We start from the raw sequence: 17,562 nt of genomic DNA on the forward strand, positions 1-17,562 counted from the left end.
ACTCACATTTTGATGGAACTAGAGAAAGAAAAAATGAACACTAGAGTTAATAACAATACTTGTCAGGATCCCCAGTGGCAGGATTATAATTGCCTCAACAGTAGTAATGCTATGTTTAAGTAATTTACATCTTTACATGTTACTTCCTCAAACCATGTATGGTTTGGCAGTTAATATACAGTATCTATGTACCAAAGGAACTCATAAAGGAAGTTGTCTCATCCCATAATAATCAAAAGCTCTCAAATGCTAAATTGTCTGAATGGTTGACTCTGATGATGATGTGTGTGTATATGTACATGCATATATGTAAACCTGAATATATAGGCATAACTACAGTGAATTGAAGACATGGAGTGTGTATTTAATTCTCTCTTTTTTTAAACAAACTATAGTCTTAAACCTATTCACAAAATACACACACATACAGTAATTATGCATTTACATATACACAATGTGAATTGTCTCTTAATCAGAGAACAGTTGTCTCTCACAATGCCGTGTCCCTACTTGAAGATAGCTCTTGTGATGGTTCTGCAGCTGTATGTGTGGAGATGAGCCAAGATGCTCTCAAGTGTGTAAAGTGGTCCAGATGTCACTGCTACTGCTGGAGAGAGATACTCCAGAGGTTGTCATCTGGGCATTACCACTGCCAAAATTGTTGCCTTGGCCACAGCTGTTGGCTTTCCTGCTGGAAGATGAGGGAGGAAGAAAACATTTGAAAGCCTTGCCAAAACAGTGGGAGGCAGCCACAAAATGAGTACACATTGGTGTAAAAGTCACAAATCTGATATAAAATGAATTTGTTTGTAGATTAATTGCAGCACTCTGTTTACATGTATAAACTTCTTAATTGTTTATATGCTGCATTGCAGTATCGAAGGCATGATTTCAAAGCTCATAAAGACCTGACCAGCTATTGGTTGAGTTTATTAATAATCTGTTGTAACATCATGTTAATCTAGGAGATTAAGGTGTTTCAAAACTGAACTTTGAGATGTAGGTCCCAAAGTGCACACTCTTTTCCTCTATGTTTCACTAAAATTAACATTTTTTTGTAGATAATGTCTTATATTTGTGTCTCCTATAGTGCCTAACAGACTTCATTTCTTGTAGCAGATGTCCAATGCATGCTGTTAAGGTGATGTGAACCCAACAACATTTAACTGAACTGAATGAAATTGAATTAAATAATATTAATTGGAACTATGAGTTAGCTTTTGGTCTTTCATTTTCTTATGACCTCACATTGGTAAATATATCATGTTGTCAGTCTCTTATAGGGCTTTTTTCTGTAAATATCAATATGCAAATAAACAGTTGAGGCAAAATTGAAAAAAAGTGTGGGTCAGATACCTGGGTTAATACACTGATGCGGATATTCATGATAATTCATTTATTTTTTTATTCCATATTTAGTGTGTAGATAAATAACAACAAGAATTTATAGATATCCACTATAAATGAAAATAATAAAATTTTGCCTTGGACACAATAAGGAGAAAAATAATATTTTTCCATGGACCTGGATTACCCCACTTTATTTATTCAACAAGCTTGTACTGAGCAAAACTTTGTGTGAAATAGTTTTCTAGAAAGTACAAAATAAATAAGTAGGAGATGGTCCTTCCATTCAAAGGACTCCCAGTCACATGGAAGTTTCATATATAAACGTGGATAAATTATAATATGGTAAGGATTGTGACAGAAATACGCACAGAAGCGTGCCTGGAAAGAAAGGTCCAAGAAGGATCAGTGGAAGGTCTTGAGGACATTATTGAAGAAATATAGAGGGAATCCAGATAAGGAACAGAAAGAACAGTCCAGAAATGGGGCAAAATACATAAAGTCAGGAAACATGAAACATCCAAATCACTAAGCCATTTTCGCATAGTATTAATCAGTGTTTTTTTTTTTTTCTCTTCTCTCCCTTTCTCTCTCTCCCTTTCTCACTCTTTCTCTCTCTCTTTCTTCCATAGTGTGATACAGAATTTTAATTCAAAGTCATAAAAACGAGACTCTTTGCTCTCATTCAAACCTTGAAAAATACAAAGACAAAAGTATGGGCTTCCCTGGTGGCGCAGTGGTTGAGAGTCCGCCTGCCAATGCAGGGGACACGGGTTCATGCCCCGGTCCGGGAAGATCCCATATGCCGCGGAGCGGCTGGACCCGCGAGCCATGGCCGCTGAGCTTGCGTGCTTGGAGCCTGTGCTCCGCAACGGGAGAGGCCACAACAGTGAGAGGCTTGCGTACCGCAAAAATAAATAAATAAATAAAAATAAGACAAAAGTATGGCTCAAACGAAGGAGAGAAATTTCTTCTTTCTTGTCTACTGTTTCTTGTATTTTTGTTTCACTTTCTCAAAATGTAGAATGGCTTTATCAGATAGTCAAGATCAAGACTACAGGTATTCACTTTATTCCATCTCTGTAACCCAAGAGTAGGAGAGTATTCCACACTAGATTTTTTCTAGCTGGAATTGCCTCATCCACAGCATGTGGGATCCTCCCGGACCGGGGCACGAACCGGTGTCCCCTGCATCGACAGGCGGACTCTCAACCACTGTGCCACCAGGGAAGCCCCATCCCTTCTTTTAAACCCTGTAGTTACTTCATTTACTTTAGCCTTCATCATCTCATTTCCCTGGAATATTGCAATAGTCTCTTCAGCAATCTGTTTGCTTCCAGTATTTCATCTTTCTAGTCTATTTTCATTCTGTAACTCAAGATATCTTCCTTAAAAATCTAATCTTTCTTTTCCTTATTTTAGAAACATTAGGTGTTACTTGGAAACCTAAGGCTGGGAGAAGATCCTAGTTTTTCAAGGTGGCATACAGAATCTGTCATAAACAAGTCTTAATCTGCCCCATGATTAACTACAGTACAGCAGAAATTAGAGACACTATACCTTCTCAGCACTACTTTCTCCCTTTCTATGCTCTCCCAGCTGGAAGCCCATGAACGTTTTTCCCTGTAATCTCCACCAAGAGGATCAGGTTTAGAGTCTGAAAATAAGAGACAATAATGTAAGAATTGGAAGAAAGAAAATTTATCATAATTCCTCCAGTAGAAGCAAGAAAAATATGAGCGCTATCAAACATGAAATTGTTGCCACAATTTCCAGAAGTTTTCACGGAAACCTTCTGCCTCATATCAGGAGCCAGGGGTGTTTGTGACCAAAAGTTTCCTATGGTTCATGCAACCTCATGACTCCCTAACTGTTAATGGCAAATCTGAGAACCACGGCAGTTTTCCTGAATCTTGAAACATCTAGCCTTTTCATCACTTTTGTAAAAATATCTATTTTACTGTATTAAATCTTTTCCACTTGAACTTTCTAGAATGGTTACCATCATCCTCACCAAACACAAACTGAGAATTTTATTATCATAAGTGGTTCCATGAAGCCAGTTTTAAAGATGGGATCCTGGGTTTTATTATTTGATGTGTTTATATTTAAAAACAGGGATGACATTATTGCCAGTGGAAAATACGATACTGATAGTGTGTTTCAGTGGAAATACAGTTACTTAAATTATCTGCTACAGTTGTTGTGTAGTGGAGTGCCTGTTATATGCATGGTTTGGTAGCCCAAGTGGCAGAAGCAATAGAACATTGGGGTGGAAATAAGAGCTGTGGTGTAGGGTAGCTGCTTCTGGCTGTTCTGAAGAGTTTATAGAAAGAAAGTGGCAAATTCAAACTTATAATCTCTCAGGCATGGTCAAAGAAGTAGAGAACTTCTCCATTTGGCCCCAAAATAATTTTTTAACTTTTCTACCCAAAGGGCTGAAATATTCAAAATATAGACACAAAGTCTGTTCAGGTATGTTTCTAAATTATAGTGCAGTTTGGACAGGGATTGGGAAAGATCAACGTCTTCAGTTTTGTAATGAAAACTTTTGGGTGGATTTAAAAAATCTGATTATCTTGATCCCTTCCCTTGATATCCTAATAAACATCTCTTGTCAGGAAAATCAGCTTCTCTTATCTTGTCTGAAGAAACCTGCCTACCCTGTCTTAATTATTCCAAGTCCCTTTTAAGACTCACTTTCTCTACCCAGTCATGGACTTCAGACTCTCAATTAGAGGCACATCTAGCATGCCCCAAAGATATAAATACAATATAGCTTATCCATTGAAAAAATGCATAACATATAATTCAACAGAAATCTGAGAAATATATGTAGGAATTGATTCCTTAAGTTCTATACCAGGAAGAAAATAACATGATTTGATTAGGTTGGATATACTGATATACATACAGTTATAAGAGATTCTTGATTTGAGAGAGTGGGCAGTGGGCTTAACTTTTACTCTGTTGTTCGAATGGCACTTGGACAAAATATAACCTACACTAAATGCAACTGAGGATAAAGAATTTTCTGGTACAATGTAGAGAAATGAATCCAAAGTTTTAGGAATATAGGAAATGCTTGAATGGATTCATATCGTAAGAGCCATTCATAACTCCCTACTCCCTCACTCCAGGTTCCAGTGTACACTCCCTTCATACATTGATCAGGGGATCAGCATTCATGGAAAGTTCCCTAGTGGCTGTCCTTCTGGAACTCTTGGCCATCAGACACAGGGAGGCATGTTACAAAAGTGGTAAACAGTACCAGAGCAGACATTAAAATGGACTGACTGGAGGAAAACTTTGGAAATTGCTAATTTACCTCATTGTTCCTAGGACAGAAATAAATTGTCACCTAGAGAGTAATTACCTGATTAGAATAACTAAAAATAATAAAATATTGGTCTGGTATATAGTTTTCCCTGCACTATTTGTTGGAAAGACTATTCTTCCCCCTTTGAACAGTCTTAGAACCCTTGTCAAAAATCATTTACCCATATATGTGGAAATTTATTTATGGGCTGTCAATTCTATTCCACTGGCCTATATGTCTGTTTTATGCCAATACCACACTGTTTTGATTACTGTGATAAGTTTTGAAATTAGGAGAGAGTCCTCCAGTGTTGTTCTTCCTTTTTGAGATTGTCATGGTTATTACATGCCATGTGAATTTCAGAATGTATTTTTCTATTTCTGCAGAACATATCTTTGGGAATTTGATAGGAATTGAATTGAATCTGTAGATTCCTTTAGGTAGTATTGATATCTTAACAATATAAAGCCTCCCCATCCATGAACAAAGGGATATATTTCCATTTATTTATGCATTTTAAAATTTCTTTCAGCAATGTTTGTAGTTTTTATTTTACAAGTCTTTCACTTTTAGGTTAAGGGAATTCTTATACATTTTATTCTTTTTAATGCTATTGCTAATGAAATTATGTGCAAAATTTTCTTTCAGGTTATTTATTGTAGTGTATACAAATACAACTGATTTTGAATGCTGACTTTGTGTCCTGCTACTTTGCTGAATTCATTTATTATTTCTAACAGTATTTTTGTGTGTATAATCTTTAGTGTTTCTTATGTATAAGATCATATCATCTGGAAACAAAAATAATTTTACTTCTTTTCCAATTTCGATGTCTTCTATTTCTTTTTCTTGCCTAATTGCTCTGGCTAGAACTTCCAGAATTCATTAAGTAGAAGTGTTAAGAGTGGTCATCCTTGCAGTTTTTTGATCTTAAAATAAACACCTTCAGTCTTTCACTGTTGAGTATAATGTTTGCTGTGTGTTCTCATTAGTGGCTTTTATTACGTTGAAGTAACTTCCTTCTATTTCTATTTCACTGAGTATTTTTATCATGAAGGAGTGTTGAATTTTGTCAAATGGAGATAATCATGTGAGTTTTCCCTTTATTCTGTTAATGTACTATATTACATTGATCAATTTTCTTATGTTGAACAATCCTTGCATTCCAGGAATTTCCCACTTGGTCATGGTGTATAATCATTTTAATATGACATTGAATTCAACCTGGTAGTATTTTATTGAGGATTTTTATGTCAGTGTTTATAAGGGATATTGATCTGTAATTGTCTTATTTATGTATTGAATTTTTCTTTGGTTTCAGGGTAATTCTGGTCTCATAGGATGAGTTAAGAAGTGATCTCTCCTCTTGAATATTTGGGGAAAAAATGAGAAGGATTACTATTAGTCCCACTTTAAATGTTTGGCAGAAGTCACCAGGGAAGCCGTCAGATCCAGAGATTTTTCTTCGTTGAGTGAGATGCAATTACTAATTCAGTCCCCTTACTATTTATAGGTCTATTCAGACTTCCTATTTCTTCATGATTTAGGATTGGAAGGTTTTGTTTCTATGAATCTGTCCACTTCATATAGTTTATCCAATTTTGTTAGCATGCAATGGTTCATAGTACTCTCTTATAATACTTTTTATTTCTGTAGAATTGGTATTAATGTATCCACTTTCATTTCTTTTTTTTTTTCCATTGGAAAGTACTTGCTTTACAATATGGTGTTAGTTTCTGCTGTACCGCAAAGTGAATCAGCTGTACGTATACATATATCCATGCCTTTTTGGATTTCCTTCCCATTTAGGTCACCACAGAGCACTGAGTAGAGTTCCCTGTGCTATACAGTAGGTTCACATTAGTCATATATTTTATAAATAGTTGTGAAAATATGTCAATCCCAATCTCCCAATTCATCCCACCTCCCCACCTTGGTGTCCATACATTTGTTGTCTACATATGTGTCTCTATTCCTGCTTTGCAAATAGGTTCATCTGTACCACTTTTCTAGATTCCACATATATGCATTAATAGACAATATTAGTTTTTTCTCTTTCTGACTTACTTCACTCTGTATGACAGCCTCTAGGTCCATCCACGTCTCTGGAAATGACACAATTTTATTCCTTTTAATAGCTGAGTAACATTCCATTGTGTATATGTACCACATCTTCTTTATCCATTCCTCAGTTTATGGACATTTAGATTGCTTCTATGTCCTGGCTATGGTAAATAGAGCTGCAGTGAACATTGAGATGCATGTATCTTTTGGAATTATGGTTTTTCCAGGTATATGTCCAGGAGTGGGGTTGCTGGGTCATGTGGTAGTTCTATTTTTAGTTTTTCAAGGAACCTCCATACTGTTCTCCATAGTGGCTGTATCAATTTACATTCCCACCAACAGTGTAAGATGGTTCCCTTTTCTCCACACCCTCTCCATCAATAATTGTTTGTAGATTTTTTGATGCTGGCCATTCTGACTGGTGTGAGGTGATACCACATTGTAGCTTTACTTTACATTTCTCTAATAATTTCTGAGGTTGAGAATATTTTCATGTGCCTCTTGACCTTCTGTATGTCTTTGGAGAAATATCTCTTTAGGTCTTTTGTCCATTTTTTGATTGCATTGTTTGATTTTTTGATATTGAGCTACATGAGCTGTTTTATATTATGAAGATTAATACCTTGTAGGTTGCTTCTTTTGCAAATATTTTCTCCTATTATGAGGTTTGTCTCTTCTTCTTGTGTATAGTTTCCTTTGTTGTGCAAAATCTTTTAAGTCCCATTTGTTTATTTTTGTTTTCATTACTCTAGGAGGTGGGAGGTGGGTAAAAATGATCTTGCTGCAATTTATGTCAGAGAGTCTTCTGCTTAGGTTTTCCTCTAAGAGTTTTATAGTGTCTGGCCTTACATTTAGATCTTTAATCCACTTTGATTTGAGTTTTGTGCATGGTGTTAGGAAGTGTTCTAATTTCATTCTTTTACATATAGCTGTCCAGTTTTCCCAACACAATTTATTGAAGAGACTGTCTTTCTCCATTGTATATTCTTGCCTCCTTTGTCATAGATTAGATGACCATAGGTGGGTGTGTTTATCTCTGGGCTTTCTATCCTGTTTCATGGAACTATATTTCTGTGTTTGTGCTGGTACCATAATGTCTTAATTACTGTAGCTTTGTAGTATAGTCTGAAGTCAGGGAGCCTGATTCCTCCAGCTCAGTTTTTCTTTCTCAAAATTGCTTTGGGTATTCAAGGTCTTTTGTGTTTTCATACAAATTGTAATTTTTTTTGCTCTAATTCTGTGAAAAATGCAATTGGTAATTTGATAGAGATTGCATTGAATCTGTAGATTGCTTTTGGTAGTATAGCCATTTTTACAATATTAATTCTTCCAATCCAAGAACATGGTATATCTCTCCATCTGTTTGTGTCATCTTTGATTTCTTTCATCAGTGTCTTAAGTTTTCTGAGTACAGGTCTTTTGCCTCCTTACATAGGTTTATTCCTAGGTATTTTATTCTTTTTTTTGCCATGGTAAATGGAATTGTTTCCTTAAATTCTCTGTCTGATATTTCATTTTCAGTGTATAGGAATGCAAGAGAGTTCTGTGTATTGATTTTGTATCCTGTAACTTTACCAAATTCACTGATTAGCTCCAGTAGTTTTCTGGTGGCATCTTTAGGACTATCTATGTATAGTATCATGTCATCTGCAAACAGTGACAGTTTTACTTCTTTTCCGATTTTTTTTTCCTTTCCTTTCTTCATCTTCTCTGATTGCCATGATTAGGACTTACAAATCTATATTGAATAATAGTGACAAGAGTGGACATCCTTGTCTTGTTCCTGATCTTAGAGGAATGGTTTCAGTTTTTCACCATTGAGAATGATGTTTGCTGTGGGTTTGTTGTATATGGCCTTTATTGTGTTGAGGTACATTCCCTCTATACTCACTTTCTGGAGAGTTTGAAACATAAATTTGTGTTGATTTTTGTAAAAAGCTTTTTCTGCATCTATTGAGATGATCATGTGGTTTTTCTCCTTCAATTTGTTAATATGGTATAGCACACTGATTGATTTTTGTATATTGAAGAATCCTTGCATCCCTGGGATAAATTCCATTTGATCATGGTGTATGATCCTTTTAATGTGTTTTTGGATTCTGTTTACTAGTATTTTGTTGAGGATTTTTGCATCTATGTTCATCACTGATATTGGTCTATAATTTTCTTTTTTTGTAGTATCTTTGTCTGGTTTTGATATAGGGTGATAGTAGGCTCATAGTATGAGCTTGGAGTCATCCTCCCCCTGTAATTTTTTTGGAAGAGTTTGAGAAGGATGGGTGTTAACTCTTCTCTTAATGTTTGATAGAATTCACCTGTGAAGCCATCTGGTCTTGGACTTTTGTTTGTTGGAAGATTTTTAATCACAGTTTCAATTTCAGCACTTGTGATCGGTCTGTTCATATTTTCTCTTTCTTCCTGATTCTGTCTTGGAAGGTTATACCTTTCTAAGAATTTGTCTATTTCTTCCAGGTTGTCCTTCACATAGAGTTGCTTGTAGTAGTCTCTTATGATGTGTTGTATTTCTGTGGTGTCCATTGTAACTTCTTTTTCATTTCTGTTTTTATTGATTTGAATCCTCTCCTTCTTTTTCTTGATGAGTCTGGCTAGAGCTTTATCAATTTTGTTTGTCTTCTCAAAGAACCAGCTTTTAGTTTTATTGATCTTTGCTACTGTTTTCTTTGTTTCTATTGCATTTATTTCTGCTCTGATGTTTATGGTTTCTTTCTTTCTACTAACTTTGGGTTTTGTTTGTTCTTCTTTCTCTAGTTCCTTTTGATGTAAGGTTAGGTTGTTTATTTGAGATTTTTCTTGTTTCTTGAGGTAGGATTGTATTGCTACAAACATCCCTCTTAGAACTGCTTTTGCTGCATCTCATAGGTTTTGGATCATCATGTTTTCATTGTGATTTGTCTCTAGGTATTTTTTGATTTCCTCTTTGATTTTTTTCAGTGACCTCTTGTTTATTTAGTAACATACTGTTTAGCCTCCATGTGTTTGTGTTTTTTATGGTTTTTTCCCTGTAATTCATTTCTAATCTCAGAGTGCTGTGGTCGGAAAAGATGCTTGATATGATTGCAATTTTCTTAAATTTACTGAAGCTTGATTTGTGACCGAAGATGTGATCTATCTTGGAGAATATTCCATGTGAACTTGAGAAGAAAGTGTAATCTGCTGTTTTTGGATGAAATGTCCTATAAACATCAATTAAATCTATCTGGCCTATTGTGTCATTTAAATCTTGTGCTTCTTTATTAATTTTCTGTCTGGATGATCTTTCCTTTGGTGTAAGTGAAGTACTAAAGTCCCCCCTATTTTTGTGTTATGGTTGATTTCCCCTTTTTTAGCTGTTAGCATTTGCCTTATGTATTGAGGTGCTCCTATGGTGGGTGCATAAATATTTACAATTGTTATATCTTCTTCTTGAATTCATCCCTTGATCATTATGTAGCATCCTTCCTTGTCTTCTGTAACAGTCTTTATTTTGAAGTCCATTTTGTCTGACATGAGTATTGCAACTCTGGGTTTCTTTTGATTTCCATTTGCATGGAATATGTTTCCACCCCCTCACTTTCAGTCCGTATGTGTCCTTAGGTCTGAAGTCAGTCTCTTGTAGACACCATATATATGTGTGTTTTTTTTAATATCCATTCAGCCAGTCTGTGTCCTTTGGTTGGAGCATTTAATCCATTTACATTTAAGGTAATTATATATATGTATGTTCCTATTACCATTTTCTTAATTGTTTTGGGTTTATTTTTTAGATCTTTTTCTTCTGTTGTGTTTCTCACCTAGAGAAGTTCTTTTAGCATTTGTTGTAGGGCTGGTGTGTTGGTGCTGATTTTTTTTAGCTTTTGCTTGTCTGTAAAGCTTTTGATTTCTCCATTGAATATGAATGATATCCTTGCTGGGTAGAATAATCTTGGCTGTAGGTTTTTCCTTCTCATCACTTTAAATCTATCCTGCCACTCCCTTCTGGCCTGTGCAGTTTCTGCTGAAAAATCAGCTGATAACCTTATGGTGATTCCCTTGTATATTATTTGTTGTTTTTCCTTTTCTGCTTTTAATATTTTTTCTTTGAATTTAATTTTTGTTAGCTTGATTAATATGGGTCTTCACATGTTTCTCCTTGGGTTAATCCTGTATGGGAGTCTCTGCATTTCCTGCACTTGGGTGGCTATTTACTTTCCTGTGTTAGGGAAGTTTTTGACTATAATCTCTTCAAATATTTTTTCAGACGCTTTCTCTTTCTCTTCTTCTGAGATCCCTATAATTAGAACATTAAGGCATTTAATGTTGTCCCAGAGGTCTCTGACACTGTCATCATTTCTTTTCATTCTTTTCTCTTTATTCTGCTCCTTGGCAGTTATTTCTACCATTCTATCTTCCAGCTCACTTATTCGTTCTTCTGCCTCAGTTATTTTGCTATTGATTCCTTCTAGTGTATTTTTCATTTCATTTATTGTGTTGTTCACCACTGTTTGTTTGTTCTTTAGTTCTTCTAGGTCCTTGATAAAAATTTCTTGTATTTTCTTAATCCATGCCTCCATTCTATTTCTGAGATTTTGGATCATGTGTACTATCATTACTCCAAATTCTTTTTCAGGTAGATTGCCTATTTCCTCTTCATTTATTTGGTCTTTTAGGATTTTACCTTGCTCCTTCATCTGTAACATATTTCTTTGTCTTCTTATTTTTGTTGATGGGTGCAGATGTGTTCCTGTCTTGCTGGTTCTTTGGCCTGAGAAGTCCAGCACTGGAGCTTGCAGGCAGTTGGTTGGAGCTGGGTCTTGTTGCCGTGATGAGGACTTCCATGAGAACTCACACTGATTAATAATATTTCCTGGGACATGAATTTCTCTGGTAGTCCAGTGGCTTGGATTTGGTGCTCCCACAACAGGGACTCAGGCCTGACACCTGGCCTGCGAACCAAGACCCTGCAAACCACGTGGCTCAGGAAAAAAAAAAAAAAGACAAAGGAAGCCCAAGGCAGATAATAAAAACCAAACTGAACAAAAACAAACACACACACACAAAGAAAACAAATAAACAAATAAAACCCAAGACAAATAACAAAAACAAATACAAGTAAACAAAAAACAAACTGACAAGCAAACAACAATAACAACAAAACACAAGGAAAGCCAGAAACAAGAAGACACCCAAACAAGAGAGCCCAAAAACTGAAACCAAAAATAAAAACGAAACTAACCTAAACAGAAAACAAAACAAAACTAAACTAAACTAAAAGAAAAGCTAAATGAACTGAAGACACTGAAAAATGACAAAAAGAAAAAAAAGTAAATAAAATAAAAAAGAAGATAACAAAACAAAACTATTGAAAAAACAAACCAACAAATAAACAAGACAAACAGAAAAAGACAACAAGCAAAAAAGAGCAGAACAATAAAAAGAATAAAAAATGAGATAAAATAAAATTAGTAAAATAAAAAATAAATTGGAAAAAATAAAAAGGAAGATGAAACTACAAAACAGAACAATGTAAAAAAATTAAAAGAAAAAAAATTTAACTAATTAATTAATTAATTAAATTAAAAAATTCCCTGGTGCCTCCACTATCAGTATCCTTGCCCCCATAGTGAACTACAGCAAATCTCCACCTTCCCAATATACCCTCCAAAACCTCTAGGTAGGTCTCTGAACCACTTTGTCAGCCCCACCCCTGCGTATGTTCCTCTCACCAGTGTCTGTTCCTGTCCAGCACACCCAGAAGAAGCTTTGGAGGTGGGTGGTCCTTGGGTCCACTGACCCACATGGCCAGAGGAGGCTTTGATGGGGGCGGGGCTCAGGACTGTGACCTGTGTGACCGGAGGAAGATTTGTCAGGGTCAGAATGTGGGCTTCTGGGACTTGCTCCACTTTTATTTCTGATTTTAGTAATTTGAATCTTCTCTTTCTTTTTTCGTATTTAATCTTGCTAAAGGTTTGTTAATTTTGTTGATCTTTTGAAGAACTAGCTTTTGGTTTCATTGATTATGTTCTATTTTATTCTATTTTTTATTTCATTTATCTCTGCTCTAATCTTTATTATTTCTTTCCTTCTACTAGCTTTGGGTTTAGTTTGCTCTTTTTATTCTAATTCCTTAAGTTTTAAAATTAGCTTTTTGATTTGAGATCTTTCTTGCTTCTTCTAATGTTATCTTGTATAGCCATGTATTTCCCCTTAGCACTACTTTCACTGCATCTTATAAGTTTTGTTAGTTGTGTTTTAATTTTCATTCATAAGTATTTTCTAATTTCCCTGATGATTTTTTCTTTGATCTATTTGTTAAGAAAGTATTATTTAATTTTCATATTTTGTTAAATTTCCAGTTTCCCTTCTGTTATTGATTCCTAACTTTATCCCATTGGATTGGAGAATATATTTTGTATGAAAGCTAACTTTTAAAATCTCTTAAGACTCACTTTACGACCTAATATATGCTTTTTCCTGGAAAATATCCCATGTGCACCTGAGAAGAATGTGTATGCTGTTGTTATTAGGTAGAGTGTTCTATATGTGTCTGTTAGATATAGTTAATTTAATGTGTTGTTAAAGTCCTCTATTTTCTTACTTTTTTCTATCTGGTTTATCTACCCATTATTGATAGTGAGTTATTAACGTCTTCAACTATTATTATAGAACTACTTCTTCTTCAATTCTGTCAATTTTTACTTCCTATATTTTGACGGTTTCTTATTGTCTGTAAATAAATATTTATAATTGTTGTTTCTGCTGTATTAAATCTTTTAATAATATATAATGTTATTCTTTGTCTCTTGTAAACTCTTTTGATTTAAAGTCTACTTTTTCTAATACTAGTATAGCTACCATATTCTCTTTAGGTTACTATTTGCATGGGATATCTTTTTCTATTTTCTCACTTTTGGTCTATTTGTCTTTCTTTGGATCTGACGTGGATCTTTTGTAGACAGCATGTACTTGGATAATGTGTGTTTAGCTATTCTGCCAACCTCTGTCTTTTGATTGGAATATTTCTTCCATTTACATTTAAAGTAACTACTGATAAGCAGGAACTTCTATTTTGCTATTTGTTTTCTACATGCTTTACAGCTTTATTGTCCCTCATTCCCTGCATTGGTCTTTTCCTTTGAGTTTTGTTCATTATTTGTAGTGGAATATTTTAATTCTCTTCTCTTTTCTTTTTGTGTATGTTATTTATCTATTTCTTTATGGTTACCATGAGGATTACATTTATAATTTTAAAATTATAACACTAATTTGAATTTCTGAGTTTTTCACAGTGATTTATTGTTCATTATGACTTTTTCATAGAGATAATTTTCCAATTTAAAACTTTCAAATATTTAAAATACACTATCAGGCATTATCACTTTATATAGCTGACATTTTAGTATCAAAGTTATGAGCACATATCACTAAAATTCTTTCCTCATACTTTGTAAAAAATACACTGATGTAAGAGTGGAAGCAATTTACCTTCTTTGTGAAGCCTATGAGTGTCAGTTGCACCTCCAATAAAAGTCCCATTGACAAATATTCTTGGCACACTTCTTTCACTGGTGAATTTTGTAAAGAATATCTTCCAACTGGCTCCTATATTCAAGCACGTCCAATTCCACCACTTTATAGTTAACATTCATGTCATGGGAAAGTATGTTTGCCATTGTACTGTAAGAAAAGGATGTTTTTGAGGCAATCACCACCCAGTTATCAGAAATTGTTTCTTGGGTCTGATTCACAGGAGCAGTTGCTGAGTTCCCCAAAGATGATGATGTGCTATTCCCCATCCCAAAGGCAGAAGCTCCTGCTGCCCAACCAAGATGGCCTACTGAAGCCACTCTAGCTTTGTCCCCACCAAAGCTGCATGGCACCAACACATGGTCTTGATTTGAATTTTTACCAGTTTAAATTCAATAGCATGCAAAAATTCTGCCCATTTACTGCACTGTCCTCACCCCTTTTGGTTGTTGAGGTCACAAAATTACATCTTTATACATGGTATACACTAAAACACTAATAATTCTTTTAAATGCATTAGAGTCTTAAATTATGTTTCAAACAAAGCATTAAGTTATAAACATTAGTTATAATAGTACTAGCTTTTAGAGCAATAATTTTTAAAAATGTTTTCATCTCTTGAGTCCTGTAGAAAAATATAAATAGAGTTACAAACCATTGCTACAATAATGTTGGCTTTTATAATTGTCCACATGTTTACATTTGGTGAGTTTTTTATTTCTACATGTGATTTTGTGTTGCTGCCTTGTGTCCTTTCATTTCACTCCTGCAGGACTCCGTTGAGCATTTCTTGCTCAAGGGCAGGTCTAGTGGTAACAAACTTCTTCAGCTTTTGTTGTCCAAGAATGTCTTAATTTCTGCCTCACCTTTGAAGGACAGTTTTGCTGAGTATAGGATTCTTGGTTAACAATTTTTCTCTTTTATCACTTTGAATATATAGGCCTCCTGACTTCTGGCCTCCAAACGTTGTGATAAGAAACCTGTTAATAATTTTATTGAGGATTCTTCATATGTGATGAGTCACCTCCATCTGGCTGCTCTCAGGATTTTCTCTTTGTCTTTTGAATGTTTGATTATGTATCTTGGTGCACATCTCTGAGTTCACCATACTTGGAATATGTAGAGTTTCTTAGAAGTTTATATTTATATATTTCATCAAATTTGGGAAATTTTAAGCCATTTTTTTCAAATACTGTCTCCTCCTCTTTTTTTCTTCTCCTTCTGTGACTCCCACAATGTGTATGTTTGTCCATTGATGGTGTCCCAGAGGCCCCTTAGACTCTGTTAACTTGTCTTCAACCTTTTTTCTTTCTGTTCCTCAGACTCAAAAATTTTTATCCCAGAGAGCTGGTTATTCAATGTTGACATACACAACACTGGGGAGATGTTCATATATGTTTGCTGAGAACTGTATTGGATATTTTTATTGGCAATTCAGAACATTTTCTTCTTTCAAAATCTCCCACTCAAAGATGAGATGGAGTAGATCAACACTTGTTCCTGTTCTTTCCAATAAATACAATGAAAAACCCTGGATGTTATATGAACACACACACATACACACACACACACACACACACACACAAGACTGAAAGATGAAAATTATATATACATACATATAGTTTTTTCTAATCAATTTCTTCCCAAACAGCTATCACAAGCAATCTTAGATAAAGAAAAGTAGCAAGAACATAAATAGATATTGAATATATTGAATATTGAATTTTGTTGTATAAATGAAGTAGAAAATAAAATAAGGGGTATTTACTACTTTACCATTAAATTTATTGTGAAATATGTTTTTGTCTTTTGAATGCAGAAACATTTCTAACAGAACTTTTTTCTTTTCATTAATCTTAATATGTTTGTGCAGGTATTAGTTAACAGTTTCCATTATTTTGGCTAAAATAAATTTGAGTAACAGCAGTAAATTCTAGTAAACAATTTATTGTTAAGCACCTTGTGTCATGTGTGTGACATTTGGAGGCTCAAAGAAAAGGGAATAAATTCTTCAAAAAAATGTTACATGGGCTTCCCTGGTGGCACAGAGGTTGAGAGTCCGCCTGCAATGCAGGGGACATGGGTTTGTGCCCTGGTCAGGGAGAATTCCACATGCCACAGAGCGGCTGGACCCATGAACCATGGCCACTGGGTCTGCACGTCCAGACCCTGTGCTCTGCAATGGGAGAGGTCACAACAGTGAGAGGCACGCATACCACAAAAAAAAAAAAAAGTTACTTAAAAGTATTGGTTAAAAAACATGCAGTAGGGCTTCCCTGGTGGTGCGGTGGTTGAGAGTTCACCTGCTGATGCAGGGGACATGGGTTGGTGACCCAGTCTGGGAAGATCCCACATGCCGTGGAGCAGCTAGGCCCATGAGCCGTGGCCGCTGGGCCTGCACGTCCAGACCCTAAGCTCTGCAATGGGAGAGGGCACAACAGTGAGAGGCCCGCATCCCACAAAAAACAAAACAAAACAAAACAAAAAACATGCAGTAAAGATATTAAGGAGACAGATAAACCAAATTAATATGTCAGAAATGAGTATACATTTTATATTATTCTGTCATAAGTATTTCATGTTTTATATATTGTCACATCCTTTTTTATTATTTTTTATTTAAGTATAGATAATTACATTAATTTCAGGTATACAACATAGGGATTCAATATTTTATAGATTATACTCCATTTAAAGTTATTACAAAATAATGGCTATATTTTCCTGTGCTGTACAATATATCCTTGTTGTATATTTATTTTATATGTAGTAGTTTGTAGCTCTTAAATCCATACCTTTATCTTTCCCCTCCCTCCTTCCTTCTCCCCACTGGTATCTACTAGTTTATCTATATCTGTGAATATGTTTCTATTTTCTTTTATACATATTCATTTGTTTTATTTTTTAGAGTCCACATATAAGTGTCAACATACAGTATTTTTCTTTCTCTGTCTGAATTATTTTACTAAGCATAATATCCTCTAGGTCCATTAACATTGTTGCAAATGGCAGAATTAAATTCTTTTTTCATGACTGTGTAGTATTCCATTTTATACACATGCCACATCTTCTTTATCCATTCATCAGTTGATGGACACTTATTTTGCTTTCATATCTTAGCTATTGTAAATAATGCTGCCATGAACTTTGGGATGCATGTATCTTTTTGAATTAGTATTTTTGTTTTCTTCAGATATATATCCAGCAATGGAATTGCTGGATCATATGGTACTTCCATTTTTAGTTTTTTATGGACCTCCATACTGTTTTCCATAGTGGCGGCACCAGTTTACATTCCCACCAACAGTGTAGGAAGGTTCCCTTTTCTC

The 17,562-nt window shown here is 34.9% G+C and overlaps 1 pseudogene; it reads right to left on the reverse strand.

Annotated features, from left to right (window-relative positions):
- Window positions 1–4,964: 4,964 nt before the first annotated feature.
- On the reverse strand, window positions 4,965–15,867 carry LOC149747048 (glutaredoxin-2, mitochondrial pseudogene; annotated as a pseudogene).
- Window positions 15,868–17,562: the final 1,695 nt, after the last annotated feature.

The sequence above is a fragment of the Delphinapterus leucas genome, chromosome 17 (assembly GCF_059928025.1).
Source record: "Delphinapterus leucas isolate spDelLeu-1000000601 "Yukka" chromosome 17, BTC_Dleu_Yukka2, whole genome shotgun sequence".
In the NCBI taxonomy this organism is placed as follows: Eukaryota; Metazoa; Chordata; class Mammalia; order Artiodactyla; family Monodontidae; genus Delphinapterus; species Delphinapterus leucas.